At 32.4% G+C, this 26,813-nt stretch overlaps 1 protein-coding gene across 1 annotated transcript in view; it reads left to right on the forward strand.

The window, feature by feature from the left end:
* Positions 1–26,813, forward strand: part of LOC113363998 (glutathione hydrolase 1 proenzyme-like) — a 343,961-nt gene that overhangs the window by 221,949 nt on the left and 95,199 nt on the right. The gene's annotated exons all lie outside the window — the stretch shown is intronic.

Genomic DNA, 26,813 nt, shown 5'->3' on the forward strand with positions numbered 1-26,813 from the left:
TATAATGCCAAACATTCTCAGTGGGGTTCAAGACTATGAAATCCCAGAGGACGAGAACTCTACAACTTAATTACCTCCAATAACTTAATACCAATATGGACAGGTGAACCTACCTACTGTCCAAGTAGACATGTGTAAAAAATTCGAGTTACTAGATTTCTTCATTTGCAAATGTATTCCAAAAAGAAATTACTGAAACTTGTACTTGTCTTCGGATCACTCGCCAGTAATTGTATCTTTTAGCAAAGCTGAATCAATCAGCAACCTTAACTTTCATCTTACAAATAAGTATACCAATTGAAGCAAATTTGGAAAATTCTGGACATTAGTTTGGAATACAACTTACCACTAAAAGCCAAAAGTGATATTGATTTTGCAGGTAACTTTTTTAATAACTCACCCTATATCGCCGCTCAAAACTCTACTCCATCGATCGAAAACAACGTTTTATTTAATTATCCAACTTCAGTAAAACGGCATATTGCAATAAAAAGAAGACTAAGGAAAATCTGGCTAATAAATAAGTTGTTTTACCGATTCTTTCAAAAATACTCGAACGATTGCTGTTTAAAAGAATTCTTGTCACATTGAACAATAATAATACAATTCCTTGTCATCAGTTCGGTTTTTGAAAAATGCATACAACGATTGAGCAAACCCACAGATTGGTGCATAAGATTAACGAAACTCTACAACAAAAGAATTATTGCTCAGCTTTATTATTAGACACTACACAAGCATTTGACAAAATTTGGCACGGGGCTATTTCTATTTCTATTCCTAAAATCATACTTATTAAACCGAAGATTCTTCATAAACATTCTCAACATGAACTCGCCTATTAAAATATTAAAATCAGATGTTCCTCAAAGTTCTCGGCCCGATTTTTTTTAATTTTTACAGCTGACATTTCTATCTCACCTGACACAGACATAGTATCATTTGCTGACGATATCTGCATTCTTTCAAAACATGAAAATTCCACAACTTCTTCAGAGCAACTTCATTGTCACTTAACATCTTTGAAAAAATGGTACAAACTGTGGCTGCTAGAGATCAATGGCCAGAAATCATCTCACATCACTTTTACACTCAAACACGAGACATGTCCACTTGTAACTGTGCATGTAATAGAAGTCCTTCAGGTCGAGCACGTAAAGCATCTGTGCATGCACCTGGACCGCAAACTGAATTAGAAAATCCACATAAGAAATAAAGGCAACTGCTTGAGAAAAAATTCTATTGGTTAATGGGTTGCAAATCCCATCTTTCTTCCCGCAACAAACTGCTGGTATACAAGGTTGTACTTAAACCGATTTGGACATATGGCATAGCACTTTGCGGCACCACATCTAAAAGTAATGCTAACATAATTCAAAGGTTTCAGAACAAAGTTTTTAAGATTGCTGTAGGCGCCCCAAGATATACTCTTAGCTGGCTGGTTTATGATGACACAAATATGCGCACTATACCCGAGGAACATAAAACATTCGCTCTTGAACACAAAGACAGCCTCGAAGAATACCCAAACGAGTTTGCCAACGCATTGCTATCCACGACATGAAGACTCAAAAGAAAAATATTTAGCGACTTATGTAGCTTGTAGTTACTCGTGTCATATTACATTACTTCTTATAAAGGAAAAATGCAGCTGTTTATTTTTCACTATTTATATATCAATGCCATTTTTATATATAATTGCCAAAAGATTTACTTAATGCCTCTGTAGGACATTTGATTTTTTTGTTAGAAATGTTCAAAATGACGCAATTTTCTGTAAAAGCATTTTTATTCACATCACATCGCACTTAAGTAAAATGTTTTCTGAACTAGCTGTAAGTGGAATTCTGTCTTAAGGCAATTAAGGCATCGTGCCTTAAGGCAAATTGCTGGAACTTCCCGTACCAAAAATTATTATTTTTTTAAAAACGATTGACATTTTTAAAACAAATTTACTTCGAAAAAATAAGATTTTTGAGAAACTATAAATTAAACAAAAAATTACTTTTTTTTGAAAAAAAAATTTTTTCAAAAAAAAATCTATTTTTTTTTTTTTTTAATTTCTTTTGGAAAAAATAATGTTTTCTTCTTTATTTTGGCATATTTTGGAAGATCTTTTTTCAAAGCAATCGTACTGCTTTAACTGCATAGAGACAAAATGTCAAAGCGCGTAAACGCCGCGTCGCCGTCTAATGAATAAATATTGGTACGGAACCCATAGGAATGCAAACAAAATTTATACTTATTGTTAAAATCTCTATAAAATATCTGATAATTTGATGTGCATATGTCTAATGATCATTTTTGACCGCCAAATGGCATTTTTTTTTACTTTTTTCGTTACATCTCCGAAACCGCTAGACCTGCCCTCATGAAAATTTGATCAATAATTCATCTTGTCAATACAAGTCAAATGTTTTTTGAATTATTAAAATCGGACGCTCCTTTCTCTTAAAAACTGAGTTACCGTTTTCGGCACTTTTTGCCCCGTATCTTTGGAACGGCTGGACCTGCCTTTGCCAAAAACTAATCAGCACGTCTCCTTATCAATACGAATCGAATGTTTTTTGAATTATTCAAATCGGTTGATCCGTGTTCCCGAAATCGTCGACGAAAATTTGTATCCGCACCTACATACACACACGTACATACATACATACATACACACACACACACACATACACACACACACACATACATCCATTTTTTCTAAGGTATGCCAAAATGTTAAGAAACCTCTGAAACGTAAAGATATATAAAAATTTTCATTTTCGATTTTTTTGCGATTACTATAACTTACCCTACGGGAAGTTAATTAATTAATTTAATCGGCAAAATTGCCTTTTGCTAAAATGCGTCCCGATCGAGCACGAATCGGATGATTTTTCAATGACACAAATCGGTAATTCCATACGATCAAATGTATCGAAGACATTTGCTTGAACCATAAAAATTAATGCACACTCAAAAAAATTGGCACAAAATGTGTACATATTATTAAAATTTGTATAAAATGTCTGACAATTTGATGGGCATACGTCCAATTTTTGACCGCCAAATTTTTTAACTTATTTATATTGAGAGTCCGCTGGATCTGCCTTAAGACACGATGTCATATACCACTAGCTATTAACTTTTAGTTACGTAGCGTAACTTATTGTAATCGTCCAAAAATCAAAATTAAAAATTTTTACATTTGTTCACGTTTTGAAGGTTTCTGAAAATTTTGGAATATCACAGAAAAAAATGATGTGTGTGGGGCGGTGTTTTTTTGTATAGCGAAGGAAATGCTTTTATGCATCCCAGGCTGATGTTTTGTATGACAAATTAACCGACAAATTAACATTCAATTCCTATTGATAGGGAGTTGAGCTGATTAGTTTTTGGCAAGGCAGCCATTTCAGAGATTCGGAGAAAAGAGTGCAGAAAATAGAATTAACCGATAGATAACCGAACAAATTAAACGATTTGAATGATTAAAAACATATTTAATTTGTAATGACGGCGAGAAGTGGTGATTAGTTTTTGGCAGTGGCAGATCCAGCCGCTCTGATGATACCGAGGTAAATGTGAAAAATGGCAGTTTGTGCTTCTGCTTTCAAAAACTTCTCGTACTAAACTTTTTTGAATATTCAAATCTTATGCTTATTTCTATTAAAAATTACCATTTTTTGCACATTTAGCTCTGTATCTTGGGAATGACCAAAAACTAATCACTACTTCTCCACATTATTATGAAAATGTTTTTTGGATAGATGCTCCGTTCTCTCAAAAAATCGATTTCAATTTTCAGCACTCTTTGCTCCGTAACTTCAAAATGGCTGGACTGACTTTTACCAAAAACTAATCAGCACATCTCCCTTCAATAGGAATGGAATGTTTATTGAAACATTCAAATCGGTTAAACCTTGCACCCAAAAACATGAACAAAAAATTGTGTCCATGCATACATACACACGCACAGAAACCTTCAAAACGTGAAGATACGCAAAAATTTTAAATTTTGTTTTTTGAACGATTACAATAACTTACCTTCAGGAAGTTAATTAATAACTTATATTTTGTTTATTATAATGTACTCTTAAAAACATAAACAATCACATTGCTGCTCACAGATTTTCTCCAATGCGTTTACATTGCCACATTTGAATATTGTTTCATTGCTAATTTGGGACGACATTGGAAAAGATGTTTCTCGCTCAGCTTCTTCCATATCTTCTGTATCTGATGTGTGAGTCGTTTTGTAAAGTGTACTTTTTTTTTAATGAAAGCATGTTTGGATATGTGTTTCTACATTACAATGAAAAAATACAACAGAACATATACAATACAAACAATTATAACAAACTAGCAAACCCGACGAACTCCGTTTTGCCACCAGATGGTTTCGTGAGAAAGATGAAGCAATTTTTTGTTTGTTTTATATTTGAAAAGGAAAAATTTGATTTTATTACACAACAGTAATGAATTCATTTCGATTACAAAAATGAAGTGTTTTTTAGTTGAACCTCTCTAAGTAAATGAAAGTGAATCCGCAAATTATCCGTTTCATTGAAGTGCTCTTTGGTAAACCACATTTTTTGTTTTACTTTGGTCTGACGTTAACACAAACAAAGCGGATGATTTTCCAACTCGTGAACAGGCAACGTATAACTGCCAATGTGAAAGACAATGCTTTTCTAAATAATCTATTTGAAATTTATCTCGCAAACACTAAGCGATTGGCCTTGCGACTTGTTAATTTTCATTGCGAACGCAAGGCGAACTGAAAATTGCAATCGTTTGAAGTCAAACGGAAGACCAGTCGGAATCATTGGTATGTCACCAAATCGCCAGCAATTTTGATTGAATGGTGAAATTCAATGCCTGTACATCATTATTCTTTGCGGCAAGAATTGCTCGTTGACTTAACCAAGCATAATTCTGATAATTATCACTAATGTCATTACTCGAATTTTTAAATACGATGCGTGAAGTTCCAGCAATTTTCATTAAGGCAGCCTTGCGGAGCCCGAGACCTTCCCAACGAATTCAAAATTCGTTGCGAAATCGGTTCGTGCGTTCTGGAGTTATATCGTCAGGAAGGAAAACCCAACTTGTTTATATATATATATATATATATATATATATATATATATATATGTAGATAATATCGCGTCGATTGTATATTATATTTAAAAATTATTGATAACGAGTTAGATATGACGCAATGCATGTGAACGCATAATAATTTTTATAAATAGATCCTTTCATTAGGCTGTTAATAAAATATATAAACAATTGCTTTATCTTGCCGACACCGCCGCTGGTCCATGCATTATACTCGGCTCGGTATGTGTAAAACATATTGAGTAAGTTCAATTTATAAAAAATATTGGAGATTCAAATTCCGGTATTTTTCTAATAATACCGGTATCATAACCGGAAAAACTGGTATTGTAAGCCCTAATGTCTGTTTACTGCGATGATCTCTAGGATAATAACTATAACAACATGATGCGGGGGGATGTTTTTGTATACCCAATCGAGACAGAGATGTATTTTATTTACGTTAAAGATTTCCCTGTTACAGATAGCCTCTAGCTTACCTATAAGTGCTCAACAAACAAATTTAACTTGCGTATGTTTTAAGTACATTCAAAATTGATCACCAAGTTTAGTAAAATAAAAGAAACTTGCGAATGAACCTTTCTCTCAAATGCACTTGAATGATTTAATTTTACAGAAGACGTAATATCGCTTCTAAATGCTATAAAAATCGAGTAGGTAGTTTATATATTACATCCGAAATTTATAAGGATCTAAATTAATTTTAATTTATTAGAAACTCAAGTAATTGATGAGTCTTATTAATCATTTATTTATTCATAAGCATTTTTTATCTTACATAATGGTCTTATTTATTTTAATCTTTTTTAATTCTCTTTCAGCTTTGGATCCGGCCTAGCTTCTAAACGAACCGGAATTATCTTAAACAATTGTATGGACGACTTTTCCACTCCAGGCTTAGTAAATTATTTCGGAGTACCACCGTCGCCAGCCAATTTTATTGCACCCGGAAAGCGCCCCCTGTCGAGTATGAGCCCTAGTATAATAATCGACAGTGAAGGAGAAGTGAGAATGGTCGTCGGTGCTTCTGGCGGGACCAAAATAACTACAGCAGTTGCGCTGGTAATTTGTTATTATAAATTTATATTGTTTAGATATATATAAATTAATATAAAACAGTTAATGATATGTTGAGGTCTGGTTGGGTGATATTGTTTTCCTGGTTGCTTTAGTAGCTTGTATATATTTCTAGTTATTAATAAACAGAGGGCGATTTAGCAAAGAATTTTGCTGCAACAATAGTGGATAAGAGATTCCAATGGAAAAGTAGTAACATAAATAAATTGTAAATTCCGATATCTTTGAGTGAAACAGCTTCATTTTTTCATCATCTTTATCTGATTTGCAATTTAATATAAATGTTTTCGTTAACGCCTTTTAGTCTGTAGCAAACTATTCCATTTATGACTGCATTTTCTACTTTTAGAGCTAGAGCATACATTATCTTATTTTGTTTTGATTTTTTGAATTGAAGTATTTTATTGATCCTTTATTTCACTTAACAATTCTCGTAAAGTCGGCTCATTCCTATTAAATGTATTAACAGCTCCAGCATCAGAATGAGTTTAGCAGAAAAATGATTCACTTTGTTTATATTATCAAGGCTTGACAAATGTTCTACAATTCTCAAGGAATTTCTTTCATACGATAAGTTAAAATGTAAGCATTTTAGATACAGCCAGGCATCGTTCATGTTTCCTTAAATTACTCTACAAATTAAAAAAGATAAAAACATCAGCGCTGGCAGTTTGGGCTAAATCAAACTATTGGATAATGCGATATAAAATATAATTCATTAATAGTTATTTTCCAATAATTTTAATAAACTGTCAAAGTTTGCTATGAATTTATCGAAGAATGGATAATAATATATGGAGGTCTAGGGTTAAAAAGTTCTACCATCGATATCTCAAAGACCAGTCAAGTTGAGCATCGTTCAACAATAATATTTGAAAGTAGAGGGTATGAAATGTACCTTTATCCTTACGACTTCGCTATCGGAGGACAAACGGCAATGCTCGAAAATCGATAACAATAGTATTTTCTTTCGTTATTTGTTTTGGCTGTGAGCACTGTCGCTTAATTCACGAGACCTTAATATAATTTTTACGTATACGTTATGCAATTATTCGAATTCAGCCGTTCGTACTATCAACACCTTACTCAAAGCAATAAAAATATAATATTATATAACCATTTAGTCATTCAATCAGTGTCTAGTTACTAGTGAGCAAGTAAACAATATAGTAATAACAAGTGGTTTAAAATCATTAATTCACTAAAAACAATATCTGAATCTGATAATATTTCAAATGAAGACTTCACCACTAGTGCACAATACATATCAGTACAACTAAATACTAGAAAGTTTAGTTTTGCAATGTCTAAGAAAAAATTACAACTATTACGACAAGAAAAACATCCAAAATGCGCGAGTCATCAATCCAACCTTCTCACTTTTGCTATGGAAAATGCCACCCCTGAAAAATACCAAAATCCTGTAATTGCTCATTCCAACCCTTCGACTTCCTCAACAGACAACGACATTCCTGAAAACATGAATTTGTGGCAAGTCGTGACTGAACCCAAAAGAATGCTCACTAATAATTCTACGAAACATTCTCCAATCCAATTGACTACCAGATATAAAGCTCTTTCTAACAGTGAAAATTTAAACAACACTGAAAATTTAACAAACAACACTAACCATATTTGCACCACTCATATTTATTTACTGACTATCTTGGTATGATTCGTGTTATAAGTACAATCTTAAGCAGAGAATAATTTACAACAAAATCTCTCGCTAATGCAAGTACTAAAATTAATATCAATAACATCGAAAATTATCGGAAACTCGTCAACTTGTCTTTCAAACATATAAAATTAAAAAAAAAAACGTGTGTACGGAGTAGTACTCAAGTACACGCACTTCTCAACTGATACAAACGAAATAAAAAGAGCTATAGAATCGCTAGGTCATTGAGTCAGAAACGTCACCAATATTATTAATTACGCAACAAAAAACCTATGAACATGTTCTACGTAGACTTGGAGCCAAATGACAATAATCAAACAATTTTTAGAATAAATAAAATTTTGAACCAAATTATACATTTCGAACCTTCACTTAACTTAAATAGAATATCCCATATTGAGGGCAGATGACGGTGGTGACAATGAGATAAACAATTCGGAATGATTTTTTTAAATAATTGTTTTTGTTGAGGAGGAGGATGCCTTTGGTGATGTTTATGGACGTAAAATGAGTTTTGTATCATTTGTTTGTGTGTGCTGTTTGCAGTTCAAGCGGATGTTAAGAGATGGCGGTTGTAATTTGTTAGGAAGACCTGGAGGTGGTTGTGTAAGGAGTAGTCATGATTATTTGGAATTCTCAAGGTGCCAAATACATGGACACACTCAAAATTTTTGCAACAGACCATATGTCTGTGTAAAATGCGGCTCTGATTATGAGAGTTAATTATGCAAGAAACTTCCTGAATCTCCGGCTACCTGCTATCATTGTCTAGAATCTCACAGTGCAAATTTCAAATACTGTGAATTCAACTTAAACTACAGAAATAATAATGCAACTGATAATATTTTGACGTCAGATAACAATCTAAATCCAGTTACAAAACCTGCTGCTACTAATTATCAGATAAATAGATTCGTTAATTCTCTCAATGTCGTACGCGCAAGCAATCAAATCTCAACAACCAAATAATTCAAATTTGGATCAAGTTAACAATAATCTCCTTAATGATTTTCTAACTGAATTCAATTTTTTTTATTCAACAATATATTTACAACTGTCCTACATAGACATTAAGAAAATCTTTTGGCAATTATATATGAAAAATGATATCGATATATAAATAGTGAAAAATACATAGTTGCATTTTTCCTTTACAAGAAGTTTTCCCTTATAAGAATTCAAAAATATGTCCGCTCAATTGATGCAACAGAACACAATGATAATAAACATGCTTTCAACAATAGTTAATAAAATTAAGTAATGGCTAGCATTGTAAACATAGGTTTGTGAAATTGAAATGGACTATTACAACATAAGCACGAAGGCAACGTAATTTTAAAACTCAATAATATTGACATCTTACTAGTGAGTGAGGCACGCTGCACAATTTATTCTACCATTTATTTTCCTGGTTACAAATTTTATTTTACAGCACATCCTAAACCACAGGGGGGTACTGCAATCATAATTAAAAACTGTTTTTGTCACTATGAATCAGTCAAATACAAAACAATTTTTTCACAGGCAACAACAGTAGTTGTAGAACTTCGCACTTGCAATACCAATGTATCAGCAGAGTATTGTCCTCCTCGGCACAGTATTTCTAGTCATCAATTTGAGGAATTTTTTAAATCATTGGGCGGAAGGTTTATTATTGGAAGAGACTTCAATAGTAAACACTCTACCTGTGGTTCTCGTTTGATAAATCCAAAGGACAGGCAACTATACGACTGTCTTCGAAGCAACAATTGTGAACCAATCTCCACTGGCACTTATATTGGGCAAGCGATTGTACAAAACAACCCGACTGCTGGATTTTTTTTATTATAAATGAGTTAAACCCGATATTTGAAGTACATCCGAACTATGACCTTTTCTCAGATTATTCACCAATAATTGCAGGCTTCTACTCAAGTTTTGTACTCAAATCACAATCTACAAGTCTACATAACATCAAGACAAATTGGTATCACTATAAAAACCACATCGAAGACAGAATAAATATTAAAGTAAACTTGAAGCAGCCAGAAGAAATCGACTCAGCAATTAACTTTTCTAATACAGTTTTACAGGACGCTGCTAAATCTGCTACACCTACTATTATGAGGACATTCAGTCAAGCCGTAACTACAGAAATTAAAAAATTGATTTCAGCAAAAAGAAAAGCTAGCCGTAGGTGGCAACGCACTCATTTACTTACTGATAAAAATATTCTTAATATTTTAATTAATAAATTAAAAGCCAAATTAAGAGAATCAGACGACAACAACTTCAAAAATTACGTGTCTAATCTTAATCGATATGAACACTCAATTTAGAAGCCGATTAGGACTAAACTTAAACTTTGTATTAAAAACCCTTCATTGAGGCTCGACTATCAATCAGATTGGACTAAGAGTGATAAAGAAAAATGTCATCTTTTTGGACTTCAGTTGGAGTTGTATTTCAACCAAACGATCTTCATCATAACACTAAAGATTCTGTTTTTAATTTGAATATCGACTAGTCAGAATGCAGAAGCAAATTTTTCATGCTCAAAAGTATATCAAACAAGATCAAGAAAATTCAAACATTCATGGTGCGATTTAATTACGCCCAAGATGCTTAAGGAACTGCCAAAAAAGATTAATTGTTATTACTTACATCTTTAACGCTCTTTTAAGAACAAAATACTAGCTAAATCAATACAAAATGTCCTCTGACTTTGAAGATAATACTAAAAAATTGCAAAGATCCGAGATTTGTTACATCATATCGGCATATCGGTCTACTTCCTATACTAAATTAAAATTTTTGAAATGCTTCTGCTTGCATCCAACTTATTGCCAAGTCATCAGTTTGGCTTTAGAAAGCAGCATTCGACCACTCAACAATGCCTCAGAATGGTGCATCGTCAAACGTCAAACAAGCCACACTTGACAAAGTGAGGCACGAAAGCCTTATTGCAAAAAATTCCATGCTTCTACCTCCCGAGTATCATCATATTCTGACATCATACCTAAGTAATAGGAAAATAATGACTCGAGTAAATCAACACAATTTCGAAATACTACCAATTAACTCAGGAGTGCTGCAAAGTAGTGTACTGGGCCTTTTTTGTACAATTTATATACCTCGGATTTCTCGACGACTCTAATTACTACTACTGTTGCGTTTGCTGACGACATTTCAATTACATACTGTGACATATACCCACACATAGTTTCTAATAAGTTACAACAATATCTTAACTTAATTTATGAATAGACAAATAAATGGCGCATCAGCATTAATGAGAGCAAATTACTGCATATTACTTTTACTTTGAATAAACAAACTTGCCCTGTAGTTCACTTAAACAACATGTCAATTCCAACATCAAATGTAGTGAAATATTTTGGAGTACATCTTGATCGACAACTTGCTCGGAAATATGACATCACAACAAAAATTAAATTCATCAAATCCAGAGCGAGGGAACTATATTGGCTAGGAACCATAGCAGACTGATAAGATTCCAAATGCTATTAAACCGATATGATTTCAAGAATCTAAACGCTTGCTGCTATCTTTTACATTTGGCTGTATTTGTCATTTTCCATTTATACAGTGAAAACTGACTTTTTTTTATTGAAAAATCGGTTTTCGAATTCCATAATTTTTGTCAAAAAACCGGTTTTTGAAAACCGACAAACCCTAATTTCTACAATGATGAATTAGCTGATAATTTCACTGATTATATTCAGATATTTGTTTGTTTGATAGGTGTTACTTGTTGTGATGTAATAGGTTTGGTTGTAACAATATAATTGCTGACATAATTTAAGGTGTCTATATTTTTACTTCCCGAAGGAGTTTGTTTTCATCAAAAAACTTGAATCCCTAATTTTATGTTTTTTGGCATTTCAAGCCATTCTGAATTGAATGACATCAAATTTGTGTAGACGGATTTTTTGCCGGAAATCGACGTTTTCTCAAAAACAGCTAAATCGATTTCAAAAATTTAAAAGCCATTCGATGTATCTCGATGACGACTAGTGTTTATCAATATCGCGTATTTTGCGCGACGATCAGCCAAGCCGTTTCTTCGTAAATAGTAGAAAAGTGAAAAATTTTTTGTCCACGTTTTAGCAATACTGTATCGATTTTGAAAAATTCAAAAACCGTTCGAAAGATATTAGTTAGGAATCATGCTGATTAGTTTTTGGTGAAGATCGGCCACGCCATTTTCTTGTAATGAAGTGTTAAAAAAAAATTTCGACGATTTTTATGATTTTTTTTGCGGTAGATACGATCATACTAAAATATTACGGCCATACGACAAGTCGTTTAATTTTAAAAATTCGTCAAATTTGAAAAAAATATTATCGTTTTTTTGGCATTTGTCAAAATTAGAACTTTCATCGATGTTTGCTCAAACCGATTTCAAAGATTTAATCGATGCATTTCGAAGTGGATTATCTTTTCTCAGTTTTGTGCGACGATCGGCTGGGCCATTTGTTTGTAAATAGCAGAAAAGTGACTAAAAATCGTCTACGTCTTAGCTCTCAATTCTGAATCGATTTTAAAAAATTAAACTCTGTACAAATTATGTTGGTTGGGAATAATACTAATTAGTTTTAGGTGAAAATGTACAGAGCCGTTTTCTTGAAATTAACTGTTGAAAAAAAAGTTTTGCCGATTTTTATGAACCTTTTTTGGAAATATATATTATGATCTAATGAAACATACTGAAATGTTGCGGCCATAGAACAAATAGTTTAATGTTAAAAATTCATCAAAGTTTGAGAAAATATTATAGTCAGAATTTGTGTCAAAAGTTGCTCATGTGATGTGATGAGTCAAACATTGTCAAATCATTAAAATTTAAAATAATAAGTTATAATTTTAGGGCATACAAGCACGTGCCTATAATTAACATAATTACAGTTAATTTAAATGTGTTTGAGAATTTTTTTTTTTGAAGTCGCAATGTTTAGATTTAATTGAAAGCAATAACTTTATTTTTGAAATAAACAGTTAAAAATTTTATCTAAATATCTAAATTTCAATTTCGATTGATTAAGTCAATTCTCACACATTTCGGGCATGCAGCTTGCCTTAAGGCTAACTGCTACTTTCACCTAGTTGTCATGCTAATCCGGAACGGTAGGGCGGGAGTCTGCTAAATACCATTACATTATCGTATTTCAGTTCGCCACGAGCAGCCGACCCAGTCGGATCTAAATACAGATAAAATATCTACCTGCGATTTATACCTGTGCTATTGCAGTATAAACAGTGTTCAGTAGTAATATATAGTACTTAAATTAAATAATTATTGTGATAGTTTTTGTGTTAATAAATAGTGTTTATTAGTGATTAGTGAAATCATTGCTTAACTCATGAGTCTCCCCTCGGGGAACTCAATGAGCACCTCTTTAAACATACCATTATCAGAAGTAAACAATGTCCTAAATGATGATTCACAAACTTGCTCAGATTTTGTTACTGAACAATTGCGTTTAAAATTAATTCAAACCTCTCAAAAAATGTTAAATTCCTCAGCCGCCATGGAAACTGATACTGCGCAAAATAGTTTGACAAATTCTTGGCAAACTGTGACGAGTGCAAAAAGAAGACGTATTAATAGGCCGACTGAAACTATAAAGTTGACTAACAGATTCAATGTTCTTGCCAATAATGAAAAATCAATAATTAATGATCAACCATCGTCATCATCAGCAAATACTGAAGCAATTTCTCAGCCAAAAAAGGAATTACCACCGCCGGTGTACATTCACGGAGTAACAAATTTTCCCGATATGATTAACGTTCTAAAACCGGTTTTGCCCGACAACAGTTACACAACAAAAACCTTGGCTGACAATGTTATCAAATTTAACGTTTCAACAATAGCAGACTATAGAAACTTTGTTAAACTTCTGAAACAACGCAATGTTGCTTATCATACTTATCAGGTAAAAAGTGAAAGAGCGTACAGAGTTGTTCTGAAATATATTCACTCAACCACTAATGTTGAAGAAATAAAGCAAGAGATTGAAAAAAATGGACATAAAGTGCGTAATATAGTTAACGTCATACACTATAGATCAAGAGAACCGCTTAATATGTTTTATGTAGACTTAGAACCAAATAAGAATAACCATGAAATTTTTACTGTGAATAAAATTTTAAATAAAATAGTACACTTTGAACCACCGATACGATCTTCACAAATCATCCAGTGTAAAAGATGCCAAGACTATGGTCACAGCAAATCATTTTGTAATAAGCCACACATGTGCGTTAAATGTGGAGATGAGCACCCCTCTAAGTCATGTACTAAGACTAAAGAAACTCCAGCTACTTGTGCTAACTGTTTGAATGAACATACTGCTAACTTTAAAGGGTGTCCAGTATATCAGAAAATTATTGCAAGAAGAGAAGAACACACGAACAGACCATACGGTAACCGCATTGAAAATCAATATGGGCCAACAACTTCTAAGAACATGGACCAAGTAAGGCATGCAAATTCTCATCATATGACATATGCACAAGTTATGAGATCACAACAATTTCATCAACAGTCTAATGCAACCAGTGAAAACTCTGCTGGAAATTTAACAATTTTCTTAAATGAATTCAAAAATATGTTCCAACAATTGATGAATCAAAACAACATGATCATAAACATGTTATCAGCTTTCATAAATAAAACAAAGTAAACACCATGGCGAGGTTTATAAGGATTGCGTTATGGAATGCAAATGGGCTCTTGAAGCATAAACATGAGATTCAGTTTTTTCTTTTCGAGAATAAAATAGATATACTCCTTGTTAGTGAAACACATTTTACGCATTACTCAAATATGTACGTCCCGAACTATAAATTGTACCACACACCTCATCCGGATGGAACAGCCCACGGGGGCACGGCAATTCTAATAAAATCTGATATTGTTCACTATGAGCTGCAAAATTTTTGTAAAGAACAAATTCAAGCAACTTCTGTCAAAACAAAACTGATGAATTATGAATTAGTAATTTCAGACGTATACTGTCCACCTCGACATATTATTAACAGTTCCCAATTTTACGAATATTTCTCAATGCTTGGATCAAAGTTCATTGCTGGCGGTGACTTTAACAGTAAGCATTCTCTCTGGGGCTCAAGGATATCAAATCCAAAAGGTAAACAACTGTATGAGATGATCCTTCGACATGGTTTCTCCACCTTTTCAACGGGCACACCCACCTACTGGCCAGCCGATCCTAAGAAGAAACCCGATCTGTTAGACTTCTTTGTCGCTAGTGGTCTAAGTTTCAAATGTGTTGAAATACAACCTAGTTACGACCTCTCATCAGACCATTCCCCCGTGATAGCAACCATATTCTCTACGGCTGTGAACCTGCAAAGAACTCCAAAACCTCATTCTGCTAAAACTAATTGGGAACTATATCGCCAAATTACTGAGAAAAATACTAATTTAAAAATGAAACTCAAAACATGTCGGGAAATAGAAGATGGTATTGCAACATTCAACAAAACTCTGCTGGAAGCTGTTAAGGCTGCTACACCTATAGATCAACAAAATCAAAAACATTCTATTCCACTTGAAATAAAAAAACTTTTAAGTGAAAAACGTAAAGCTAGGCGCAAATGGCAACATACACATTTACCGTCTGACAAAAACATTCTTAACAACTTGACTAATAAGCTTAAATCTCGGCTTAAAGAACTAAATGAGAAAAATTTTAATAATTATGTACAAAGCTTAAATCGATATGATAACTCTATCTGGAAACCGATTAGGAACAGGCTAAAACCGGCTCTCAGGAATCCGCCTTTACGCCGTAACGATATAACAGGAGCAGTAGGTGATGATCTATCATGGGCAAGGAGCGATGGAGAAAAAGCTGAATTATTCGCCCAACATCTATCCTCAGTTTTTAAACCAAATCCTGTTCGTATCTCTTCAAATGATCTGGATTTAAACCCGTTTGCACCAGTGAATAAGGGCAGCAACTGTCTTAAATTCTTTTCATTGAATATGGTATTCAAAGAAATAGCTAAACTAAAAACTAATAAATCCGCTGGTTTTGACTCAATTACACCGAAACTGTTGAAGGAAATGCCCAAAAAGGGATTTATCCTACTAACATACCTATTCAACGCTATAATTAGGCTAAATTATTGGCCAGTACATTATAAAACTTCAATAGTTAAAATGATCCACAAAAACGGTAAAGACCCATGTAATGTGTCATCCTACCGACCTATTAGTCTCCTACCAGTGGCATCAAAAGTATTTGAAAAACTTTTGCTTAAACATATACAAAACAATACTAATGTAATTCCAGACCATCAGTTTGGTTTTCGAAGACAACACTCGACGATTCAACAATGCCATAGAATTGTGAACATCATCCACAACACCCTAGAAACAAAACAATTCTGCTCATCAGTTTTCCTTGATGTAAATCAAGCTTTTGATAAAGTATGGCACAAAGGATTAGTGTATAAGATAAAATCATCTCTCCCAATTGAGTATCATAAATTGCTGGAATCGTATCTTCAAAATAGACGGTTTAAAGTTAAAGTGAATATGGAAACTTCATCAGCCTGCTTGGTTGAAGCAGGAGTCCCTCAAGGAAGTGTACTGGGTCCATATCTATACCTGCTCTATACTAGCGATTTTCCTACAGATGAAAATTTAACAACTGCAACATTTGCCGATGATATTGCTATTCTATCTTCCGATCCTGATCCAGTTGTTGCATCGAGAAGGCTCCAGAGTCATCTAAGAGTCATTGAAAAATGGACTAGCAAATGGCGTATAAAAATTAATGATAATAAATCAACTCATGTAATATTCACACTCAACAAATCTTCTTGCCCAGCAGTTCAATTTCATGATAAGACAATTCCAGTTAAACACTCAACAAAATATCTCGGGATGATATTAGATAGCAAACTAACCTGGAAGCAACATATACTATCAAAAATAGCTCTAGTGAAAAATAGAGCTAAGGAACTCTATTGGCTCATAGGTAACAAATCAAAATTGCCTATTGAAAACAAACTACTAATATATAAAACAATAATAAAGCCGATATGGACCTATGGTGTGGAATTATGGGGATGTGCAAGAAAATCCCACATTGATTCAATCCAACGAGCACAATCAAAAATTCTGAGGCAGATCGTGAACGCTCCATGGTATGTCAGTAATAAAACCATTCATGATGACTTGAACATACCATTTGTGAAAGATGTTATTACCAGTACCAGTCATCGCCATTTTGAGAAGTTGGAATCCCATCCCAATGACATAGTTAAACATCTTCTTCAAGAACCCCGATCTAGGAGGCTCAAAAGAAAAGTCCCAATTGATTTGAAGATTGAGCAATAAAGACCAGACTTAGCCATTATTTACCTCAGCCAGATTAGCTGACCACTCGATGGAGTGGCAGCTATTGAAACTTTTAAAATTCAGCCAATTTATTATGTGTGTGTGTATGACTGTGTGTGAGTATGTTTACTGTGTGAGTGTGTTTATAACATAAGCATAATAGCTCATAGAATTTTGTAAATTCTGATTGCTGTTAAATAAAGTATAAAAAAAAAAAAAAAAAATTATCGTATTTCATACAATTACGAAAACTCAAATATTATGTTAAAAAAACAAAAATACAATTTAAGTTTTTTTTTTTATTGAATTAATTAGATTTTAAATAAGAATTACAGACTTCTAGTAAGAACTTTGCTATTTGATTATATTATATATTCTATATATACTCTTATTTTACTTATGAGTTTCTTGTATTTGTATGAGGTCATATATTTTTATTCATATGTTTTATTGCACAAAAGGTACCGGTATACAAGGTGAAATTCCGGGACTGTTCCGGCCAAACCAGGACATATGGTCACCTTACCTTATTTCAGGATATTATATTACATAATATATTATTATTATACATAATATTGCATATTATGTAACAAAACATGAATCGAGGACATACACTTCTTTAAAAATTTATTGTAAAATCCATACGCTTTTATTATAATAAAGATATTGTGGTACCCATCGGAGCGCCGAAAATTTGATGGTGAAATGAATCATTAAACTAGTTGAAAGTGGCATTTAGCCCAAAGGCAAGTTGCATGAACTTCCCGAAAAGTGTTATATTTGACTTAATCAACCTAACTTGAGTTTCAGATATTTAGATAAAATTTTCAACTGTTTATTTGGAAAATAAAGTGCTTAAATGTCCGGAAATTGTAATTTATTGATCAAAGTTTCAATGAATTGACGATGTTTGACTTGAACATCACAAAAGCAACTCTTGACACAAATTTTGACTGTAATATTTTTTCAAACTTTGATAAAATTTACAAAATTTACTACTTATCGCAGGGCCGTAATATTTCAGTGTGTTCTACAAGACAGTGATATTTATCATGAAAAAAACTTTCATAAAAATCGGCAAAAAAATTTTTTATCAGTTAATTTCATGAAAACGGCTTGGTAGATTTTTATTAAAAACTAATCAGTATCATTCCCAACCAATATCTTTCAAACTTTGATTTTTTAAAATCGATTCAGAATTCAGAACTAAAATGTGTAGTGATATAGTTCATTATATATATATATATATATATATATATATATATATATACATAAAATTTTCATTTTTTGCTAATGCCAAACACATGTATCAAATATTTTCAATGTTAACATTGACATGAAGTTTTTTGCATTTTTCCGATTTTTTTTAAATATACTAGGTAAATTTGGAAAATCACATATATCCTAAAAAAATCTTTACAAACTTCAAGAAGATTTTATTCAATTGAATAATGTTTAGGAGGAGTATATTACATAAAATCATACGAAGAATTGTTTTTATATAAGAGTACTATATATATATAATATGTGTGTATATATATATATATATATTATAGTATATATATATATATATATATATATATATATATATATATATATATATATACTCTTATATAAACAATTCTTCTGTAATGATGTATGTAAATATACTCCTCCTAAACAATTATTCAAATTTTAATAAATCTTTCTGAAGTTTGTTAAAGGATTTTTTTAGGATATATGTGATTGTCAAAATGTACATAGTAATATTGTAGAAAAAATCGGAAAAAATGCAAAAAACGACATGTCAATGTTTGACATTGAAAATATTTGATACATTGTTTGGCATTAAAAAAAATGAAAACTGTCATCTGCAAAAAATTTCAATGTATAATAAATTCATGATTATGAATAAGAAAAATATAATGTCTACATTATTATTGCCGAAAAGGAGCAAAAGGAGCATATATATATATATATATAATATATATATATTATATATATATATATATGAATATACAAGTTATGAATTAGAAAACTATATTATATTACTCTATGAAGAGGATTGTGTGTGTATAATTAAATAAATAATAAATCACATGCTCAAAATAAATAAGTAAAATGTTCAGAAGCAATATATCAATTGTTAATAATTTTAATAACAAACTGTAAAAACAGGTAAAATAATAGGGGGAGGGGGCCCTAGAAAAAAAAATGGCATGCGGGCGCTGAAAACCTCAAGAATAGCGTCCCTGGTAATAATGTATATTAAATTATTACTAAGAAAATTGTAATTTAGATATTATAGTTACTAAAAACCAGTTAAAATATAATACGAGATTATAAAAATCATTATTGAAACAATTATTTTGGGTGAAAAAATGCAAAGTAATATTGTACTTTTACCGCCAATACTATATTTTTTTCTGATTTGTTAACCGTTTAGAAGACTTCAATTTTTAATATAGTGTGGGAATTGAGACTCATCATCTTACAAAGCAGTTTGCATGTATATGCATTTTGGTGGGAAGAGAAAATTAAAAACAATAATTATTATTTTAGATAAGCGGTAAATATTAGTATAGAATATTGAAAAATTGTAGACGTGGGTACAGGACAATGTCTGTCGGGTCATCTAGTATATATATAGTTCAATCTAATGCTCCGGATATCTATCGATATTGAAAATTAGTATAATGTCAATTTCATTTGCATACCCAAATAAATAATATAAAGTCTGAAAGAAGTAATATTTATAGATCTACATATATTTGAAATTATAGCGAACACTTGCCTTCGACTAGAACACTTACTGTAATTTTATTCTCGATTTTAAGGTAGTTTACCCTGCAATATATTTATATTTCTAATTCTTTACTGTTTATTTGCAGGTTATGTTAAGACATCTCTGGTTTGGTCAAACAATCAAGCAGGCCGTCGACGCTCCCAGATTCCACCACCAGCTGTACCCGATGCTTATAAGTTACGAATATGGAATACTTGATGTAAATATTATTAGAATCCTTTTATTTTTATCATTTAATAACATTGTTAACGACTGGTAAATTATAACAAACTTAAAACAATCCTCTTAAATGTGGAGGGAAATCTTGAGCAGAAGCTTACGGTAAGGTTCACACGCGATTGAAGTAAAACTTTTTTGCTATTGTACGAAATGGCATTTACGTAAAAATTAACACATCATATAACGATTTTAAATAATGTTTATTAGTAATACGTTTATTAGTAGATAGTCAACCATTATATATATAGTGAAAATTATAAACTAGTTGGTATTGGTATTTAGCCTTGAGGCAAGTTACATGAACTCCTCGATATATGTAAATAATTGACTTAATCAATATAAAAAAATTAATATATGAGTGATTAAAAGTATTCCGAGGGCATTCAGTACACATAATTTTTTTTTTTTTTTTTTTTTTTTTTTTTTTATACTTTATTTAATAGCAATCAGAATTTACAAAATTCTATGAGCTATTATGCTTATGTTTAAACACACTCACACAGTAAACATACTCACACACAGTAATACACACACACATAATAAATTGGCTGATTTTAAAAGTTTCAATAGCTGCCACTCCATCGAGTGGTCAGCTAATCTGGCTGAGGTAAATAATGGCTAAGTCTGGTCTTTATTGCTCAATCTTCAAATCAATTGGGACTTTTCTTTTGAGCCTCCTAGATCGGGTCTTCTTGAAGAAGATGTTTAACTATGTCATTGGGATGGGATTCCAACTTCTCAAAATGGCGATGACTGGTACTGGTAATAACATCTTTCACAAATGGTATGTTCAAGTCATCATGAATGGTTTTATTACTGACATACCATGGAGCGTTCACGATCTGCCTCAGAATTTTTGATTGTGCTCGTTGGATTGAATCAATGTGGGATTTTCTTGCACATCCCCATAATTCCACACCATAGGTCCATATCGGCTTTATTATTGTTTTATATATTAGTAGTTTGTTTTCAATAGGCAATTTTGATTTGTTACCTATGAGCCAATAGAGTTCCTTAGCTCTATTTTTCACTAGAGCTATTTTTGATACTATATGTTGCTTCCAGGTTAGTTGCTATCTAATATCATCCCGAGATATTTTGTTGAGTGTTTAACTGGAATTGTCTTATCATGAAATTGAACTGCTGGGCAAGAAGATTTGTTGAGTGTGAATATTACATGAGTTGATTTATTATCATTAATTTTTATACGCCATTTGCTAGTCCATTTTTCAATGACTCTTAGATGACTCTGGAGCCTTCTCGATGCAACAACTGGATCAGGATCGGAAGATAGAATAGCAATATCATCGGCAAATGTGCAGTTGTTAAATTTTCATCTGTAGGAAAATCGCTAGTATAGAGCAGGTATAGATATGGACCCAGTACACTTCCTTGAGGGACTCCTGCTTCAACCAAGCAGGCTGATGAAGTTTCCATATTCACTTTAACTTTAAACCGTCTATTTTGAAGATACGATTCCAGCAATTTATGATACTCAATTGGGAGAGATGATTTTATCTTATACACTAATCCTTTGTGCCATACTTTATCAAAAGCTTGATTTACATCAAGGAAAACTGATGAGCAGAATTGTTTTGTTTCTAGGGTGTTGTGGATGATGTTCACAATTCTATGGCATTGTTGAATCGTCGAGTGTTGTCTTCGAAAACCAAACTGATGGTCTGGAATTACATTAGTATTGTTTTGTATATGTTTAAGCAAAAGTTTTTCAAATACTTTTGATGCCACTGGTAGGAGACTAATAGGTCGGTAGGTAGGATGACAAATTATATGGGTCTTTACCGTTTTGTGAATCATTTTAACCATTGAAGTTTTATAATGTACTGCCAATAATTTAGCCTAATTATAGCGTTGAATAGGTATGTTAGTAGAGGATAAATCCCTTTTTGGGCATTTCCTTCAACAGTTCCGGTGTAATTGAGTCAAAACGGTGTAATTGAGTCAAAACCAGCGGATTTATTAGTTTTTAGTTTAGCTATTTCTTTGAATACCATATTCAATGAAAAGAATTTAAGACAGTTGCTGCCCTTATTCACTGGTGCAAACGGGTTTAAATCCAGATCATTTGAAGAGATACGAACAGGATTTGGTTTAAAAACTGAGGATAGATGTTGGGCGAATAATTCAGCTTTTTCTCCATCGCTCCTTGCCCATGATAGATCATCACCTACTGCTCCTGTTATATCGTTACGGCGTAAAGGCGGATTCCTGAGAGCCGGTTTTAGCCTGTTCCTAATCGGTTTCCAGATAGAGTTATCATATCGATTTAAGCTTTGTACATAATTATTAAAATTTTCCTCATTTAGTTCTTTAAGCCGAGATTTAAGCTTATTAGTCAAGTTGTTAAGAATGTTTTTGTCAGACGGTAAATGTGTATGTTGCCATTTGCGCCTAGCTTTACGTTTTTCACTTAAAAGTTTTTTTATTTCAAGTGGAATAGAATGTTTTTGATTTTGTTGATCTATAGGTGTAGCAGCCTTAACAGCTTCCAGCAGAGTTTTGTTGAATGTTGCAATACCATCTTCTATTTCCCGACATGTTTTGAGTTTCATTTTTAAATTAGTATTTTTCTCAGTAATTTGGCGATATAGTTCCCAATTAGTTTTAGCAGAATGAGGTTTTGGAATTCTTTGCAGGTTCACAGCCGTAGAGAAATAGTTGCTATCACGGGGGAATGGTCTGATGAGAGGTCGTAACTAGGTTGTATTTCAACACATTTGAAACTTAGACCATTAGCGACAAAAAAGTCTAACAGATCGGGTTTCTTCTTAGGATCGGCTGGCCAGTAGGTGGGTGTGCCCGTTGAAAAGGTGGAGAAACCATGTCGAAGGATCATCTCATACAGTTGTTTACCTTTTGGATTTGATATCCTTGAGCCCCAGAGAGAATGCTTACTGTTAAAGTCACCGCCAGCTATGAACTTTGAACCAAGCATTGAGAAATATTCGTAAAATTGGGAACTGTTAATAATATGTCGAGGTGGACAGTATACGGCTGAAATTACTAATTCGTAATTCATCAGTTTTGTTTTGACAGAAGTTGCTTGAATTTGTTCTTTACAAAAATTTTGCAGCTCATAGTGAACAATATCAGATTTTATTAGAATTGCCGTGCCCCCGTGGGCTGTTCCATCCGGATGAGGTGTGTGGTACAATTTATAGTTCGGGACGTACATATTTGAGTAATGCGTAAAATGTGTTTCACTAACAAGGAGTATATCTATTTTATTCTCGAAAAGAAAAAACTGAATCTCATGTTTATGCTTCAAGAGCCCATTTGCATTCCATAACGCAATCCTTATAAACCTCGCCATGGTGTTTACTTTGTTTTATTTATGAAAGCTGATAACATGTTTATGATCATGTTGTTTTGATTCATCAATTGTTGGAACATATTTTTGAATTCATTTAAGAAAATTGTTAAATTTCCAGCAGAGTTTTCACTGGTTCATTAGCCTGTTGATGAAATTGTTGTGATCTCATAACTTGTGCATATGTCATATGATGAGAATTTGCATGCCTTACTTGGTCCATGTTCTTAGAAGTTGTTGGCCCATATTGATTTTCAATGCGGTTACCGTATGGTCTGTTCGTGTGTTCTTCTCTTCTTGCAATAATTTTCTGATATACTGGACACCCTTTAAAGTTAGCAGTATGTTCATTCAAACAGTTAGCACAAGTAGCTGGAGTTTCTTTAGTCTTAGTACATGACTTAGAGGGGTGCTCATCTCCACATTTAACGCACATGTGTGGCTTATTACAAAATGATTTGCTGTGACCATAGTCTTGGCATCTTTTACACTGGATGATTTGTGAAGATCGTATCGGTGGTTCAAAGTGTACTATTTTATTTAAAATTTTATTCACTGTAAAAATTTCATGGTTATTCTTATTTGGTTCTAAGTCTACATAAAACATATTAAGCGGTTCTCTTGATCTATAGTGTATGACGTTAACTATATTACGCACTTTATGTCCATTTTTTTCAATCTCTTGCTTTATTTCTTCAACATTAGTGGTTGAGTGAATATATTTCAGAACAACTCTGTACGCTCTTTCACTTTTTACCTGATAAGTATGATAAGCAACATTGCGTTGTTTCAGAAGTTTAACAAAGTTTCTATAGTCTGCTATTGTTGAAACGTTAAATTTGATAACATTGTCAGCCAAGGTTTTTGTTGTGTAACTGTTATCGGGCAAAACCGGTTTTAGAACGTTAATCATATCGGGAAAATTTGTTACTCCGTGAATGTACACCGGCGGTGGTAATTCCTTTTTTGGCTGAGAAATTGCTTCAGTATTTGCTGATGATGACGATGGTTGATCATTAATAATTGATTTTTCATTATTGGCAAGAACATTGAATCTGTTAGTCAACTTTATAGTTTCAGTCGGCCTATTAATCCGTCTTCTTTTTGCACTCGTCACAGTTTGCCAAGAATTTGTCAAACTATTTTGCGCAGTATCAGTTTCCATGGCGGCTGAGGAATTTAACATTTTTTGAGAGGTTTGAATTAATTTTAAACGCAATTGTTCAGTAACAAAATCTGAGCAAGTTTGTGAATCATCATTTAGGACATTGTTTACTTCTGATAATGGTATGTTTAAAGAGGTGCTCATTGAGTTCCCCGAGGGGAGACTCATGAGTTAAGCAATGATTTCACTAATACACTAATAACACTATTTATTAACACAAAAACTATCACAATAATTATTTAATTTAAGTACTATATATTACTACTGAACACTGTTTATACTGCAATAGCACAGGTATAAATCGCAGGTAGATATTTTATCTGTATTTAGATCCGACTGGGTCGGCTGCTCGTGGCGAACTCATACACATATTGTAATATTTCTAAGAGCAATTTTCAAAAATCAACAATTTTTATAATTGAACCGGTTTTCGTAGGACTTTAATGGTTAGTTTATGTTCATTACGACCAAGTACTCTATCGTTATGCCAAGTAAATAGTCTAATTTTAATTTTAACAAACATCAAAAAACTACTCAAATTCTCAAATTTTGATGAATTTTTAAAATTAAATTACTTGTCGTAAGGGAGTAATATTTTTATATATCGCTAAAGAAAGTTTCATAACAATCGGCTTAATTTTTTTTTTGCAACAGTTAATTACAAGAAAACGGCTCGGTAGATTTTCACCTAAAACTAATGAGTATCATTCCGAACTAATATCTTTCAAACAGTTTGAGGTTACGAAAAGTTTAACACTTTTTTTCAAATTACAAAGAAATGGCTAGGCAGATCGTCTCACAAAGCTGACAAACGATAGTCCTCATTGAGATACATCAAATGGGTTTTAAATTTTTAAAATAGGTCCAGCAGTTTTTGAGATTTACGGCAAAAAATCTGTGCGTGCATACGCACACACACACACACATACTTTTTCCAAATTGGGTTTCATTCGATTCAGAATGGCTTGAAACGTCGAGAAAACATAAAATTAGCAAATCTGATTTTTTTATGAAAACATAAACTTCTCCTTCGGGAAGTTAATTATATATTTATAATACCATTAAAAATATTTAAAATGTTTGAAAATAACAATGTAGTTAAATTCACACTTCAGACATGATCGGTTTTTCATTGTAATTAACATTTAGGACTTACATGAACTCCTCATTTAAGTTTTTTTTTTTTTATTAATAAATTCCATAATATTCGTTCACACAGTGGACAGCTGTAATATAATCTTGAATAATTTTATTAATACCAGCAATGAAAAAATTGCATAGACGTCCATTATAAAGTATATCTGCAAATAAATGATACACAGCTACACAACTATTGTTGTGCTTGATCTCTTTTTTAGAGTAATATATCTGAATATCAATTTATTTTTCATTATTTATAAAAATATGCAACTTTGTGATACTTAATAGCCATCATAAACGAAAAACATGTAGACTTCATATGAATTTCCAAAAGTGTCTGGGATATTATTCTGAGAAAGATATATCTTCGGCATGTTAGAATAAAGCTGTACTGCTTTAATATTTTTTAATATCTATAAAATTGCAGATAATTAATATAAACAACGCCTCCGAATGCTCATGCTTTCGGTGACGTGCGCATGTATAAAGTCACGCATACAAAGAAGAAATTTTATGGATTTACACTCTAGTCGCGCCTGAAGAAGTTTTACTTCAAAATTTGACTATTTTTATATGCTGCAAAATCAACAAAAATTGCTTATAAAAATTAGAAATAATTGGCATTTTGCCTCTAGATAATATAATAATATTTTACAGTGTGTATCGCAAGGGTATATTTTATTATGTCTAAATGTATATTATTGCAAACACACTTTAATTTTATTTAATATATTACTTGCCGTACCCCTAAAATAACACATCGAATGAAATTTTGAGGTTAACTAGGAAAACCACTTTTTATTCCATATAGTTTTGTGGACGATATACCGATTATATGTAGCGAATTTCGATTTTTTTAAAACCATTTTTGTAGTGCGATTTGTACCTCGCCACAAAATTCGGCGATCATCATCATCTCTTCATTCGGCA

The sequence above is a fragment of the Ctenocephalides felis genome, unplaced genomic scaffold, assembly GCF_003426905.1.
Source record: "Ctenocephalides felis isolate EL2017-DRISC unplaced genomic scaffold, ASM342690v1 CF-g0.4_SCAFFOLD_00845, whole genome shotgun sequence".
In the NCBI taxonomy this organism is placed as follows: Eukaryota; Metazoa; Arthropoda; class Insecta; order Siphonaptera; family Pulicidae; genus Ctenocephalides; species Ctenocephalides felis.